This window comes from Chaetura pelagica, unplaced genomic scaffold (genome assembly GCF_000747805.2).
Source record: "Chaetura pelagica isolate M959 unplaced genomic scaffold, ChaPel_1.0 scaffold305, whole genome shotgun sequence".
NCBI lineage: Eukaryota > Metazoa > Chordata > Aves > Apodiformes > Apodidae > Chaetura > Chaetura pelagica.
Window position 1 is genome coordinate 914756 of NW_009953512.1, and position 2907 is coordinate 917662.

At 46.9% G+C, this 2907-nt stretch overlaps 1 protein-coding gene across 1 annotated transcript in view; it reads right to left on the minus strand.

The window, feature by feature from the left end:
- The window catches only part of EXOC6B (exocyst complex component 6B), a 273905-nt gene that overhangs the window by 105860 nt on the left and 165138 nt on the right, over window positions 1–2907 (minus strand). The gene's annotated exons all lie outside the window — the stretch shown is intronic.

Sequence of the window (2907 nt, forward strand, 5' to 3'; positions counted from 1 at the left end):
GCTGATTGGACCTGATGACTGGCTTGCCCAGAGAGGTGGGAGATGCCCCATCCCTGGAAATATTCAAGCTCAGTTTGGACAGGGCTCTAAACGACCTGATCTAGTTGAAGATGCCCCTGCTCTCAGCAGGAGGGTTGGATTAGATGGCCTTTAAAGGCCCCTTCCAACCCAAACCATGCCATGATCCTGTGACCTCCAGCGGTTCCTTCAGTCCATCTGAGATTCACCACAATAAACACAGGAACAATTCAGCCTCACGTATCCAAAAAAGAAAAACACAAAAGCCCAAATCTTGGCTCAGAGTCACCTTTCAGCTCACTCAGCATCTCTGCTCCCCATCACCCCCTCTCTGAAACGTTGCCTTGAGTCAACTGGACCCTTCAAGGCCATTAGATGTGCCTTGCAGGGAACTGGAGCCTTGACCCCAGGGAAGTTTCCTGCAGACCAGCAGCCCAGACAATGGGATTACTCACACCCATCAAGTTAAGGAGCCGCCTGCATTTTTGCAGGCTCAGGACTTCTGGCTCCATTCTATTACAGGCCAGTGCTTTTTGTTGGTGTAATTTTAGCACGGTAACCACTGACATGCCCAGGCTGAGTTTCTTTGATCAGCAGGTGAAGGTTTTTCTTGGGGTAATTACTATCGTGACAAAAGGCAGGTGAGTAGCTCAGCTCCTGCCACTTAGTCATCTCCTGAGACTGCCACTCTTTTCTTCTAAAAACCTGCTGCAAGTTCTAACACCAGGAGAATGCTTTCCACTTGTTGGTTGTTTTTATATTGTGTAAATTCAACACAAAGGTTCCCAATAATCAGCTGTGGAAAACACAGCATGTCCCAACATGGAAAGGACAGGAGAGCAGGAAGGGACTGTGCTGCCAGAGTCAACTTCTAGGAATAAGATGCTCCAAGGATGCCTCATTCAAGGATAGTGCAAAATCCACCTACTTCTCTTCATGAGCTACTGGCAGTGTGGAAATCCTGTATTTTATAGCTGGAGCAGGCTGAAAACTCATTACAGGCAGGGCAACAGCTCCTCTTAGATCCTCATGCTCTGGTGCTAACCACTTGAGCTGGATTTGACCCAGCAGTATAGGAACAGCTCTACCTTGCCACCAGCAATCCTGCAGTATTCTCTTTGACTCATAATTCACCCTTCTTGGAGATGGTTTCTTTTCCCCTCACACCCCTCTGACTCTTTCCTTTCACCAATCAAGCTCATCCCACATTTTTGGTGCTTTCACAAACATCTCCACCATTTTTTCTGCATTGCTTTAGCCAGGTGTGGGCTTCTACACTCCCTGTCTCCAACATCTCATTTAGCAAAGTGCACAAATTGTTATGTTTTTCTAAATAAGCCACTGCAAAAAAGGGTCCTTGAGCCCCATTAGAACAAACTAGCAGAGACCCCAAGTAAGCTGGGTGCCTTTTTGATGTAACCTCATTTTTCTGACTTGCTCTCACCCACTGTTGCCTGCAAAGGTACACAGGGACCCATCCACAACATCCACCAACAGCATCCTCATAGCACTCCAATAAAGGAAGAAACTCCAAGATTTATACAACAAACCCAGACTTAGATCTCCTACAAAGCTTTTAACCAGACTGACAGCTTCACAAATCAGATTGAAGCATCTAGATGGACTTGCCTTCCCCATCTCACAGGGCTGTGGGGAGGATCAGGGCCGTGAAGGTGCCAATTCTGTGCTGGTTGAACAGCACCAGTGCATTAGCTGGCACCTCCACCACAGCAAACTGCAGACATCCCTCTTCTCAGCTGGGTCCTTTCTAATCCAGTTCTGGAAGAGAAAAGGCTGCTTCGATCTGTCTTAGACCAATTAGCTGCCCTCCCAGTCTCCAAAACAATTTTGACTCACTCAGAAAGGAAACATTAATATTTAAGGAAGATAAATCACTCCAGGTCCATCTCATAAATCACTGTGGGCATCTCTCCCCATCCTCATCTCTCCTGCTAGCCATACTTCATGCTCTGGTGCAGAGACCAATCTCCCTGTCAAATTCCATTACTTGCTTTAGTAAGTACTTCTGGCATAATTTCTGGAAGGGTCTCCAGGTGATAACCCACCCCCCTGTGGAGCCACATCTCCTTTTTTTAAGGAGAAATCCAGCAGTTGAGGAATTCAGCCACCTCCAAGCACCTCCAGACTCCAAAGAGCACCTGCCCCGTGCCTGCTCACATGGCCACCAGCCACACTGCCAGCAGAGGGGACCTTTTGGCTTGACCAAGAAGATGGGCAAAAGCCCTTCTGACCTCCCTTCACAGGAGGCAACACTTTATTGAGGACTTTGTCCCAGTGTTAACAGAGCCAAGAAAGCACTTCTTCTTCCACAGCACCTCCAGGTACAGAGAGCCAGGAAACCACTTACATCTCTCTTGGTGGCTTCTCCATCCACAGCAGATCAGTCCTTACTTCCACCTCGCTACCAAATCTTCCTGGTGTGGTAAGAAAAGCCCAAAAACATGAGCCAAACAGAAGGCTGCACAACTCTGGAGCTTTAACACCTCCTCAAACATCTCTGGAGGACTTGAACATCCTTCCAGCTGAGCAACCACAGCAACATAAAGCAGGATGTAGTGTAGAAAACTGCTACTGTGTAGGATTCATCTTTTCTCCCTTTTTATACCCAAGCTCATGAAAGATGCCCAGTGTGTGCCAGTGCACTGCAACCCTGCCCCCACTAACCACAAATAAACAACAGACCAGGAAGGAACAAAGATCTGAAATCACTTTTAGGACAAATACAGCGTCCAGTGGATTTGCTATTTCCAAGTACCTGCTGATTGAAGATACTCTTAGGTGTACATCCATGCAGCTCAGAACAGATCTTATTTAAAGAAGAAAAAAAAAAAAGGCTGTTTGAGAAAAAAAAATGAAGCTTCCTGATCA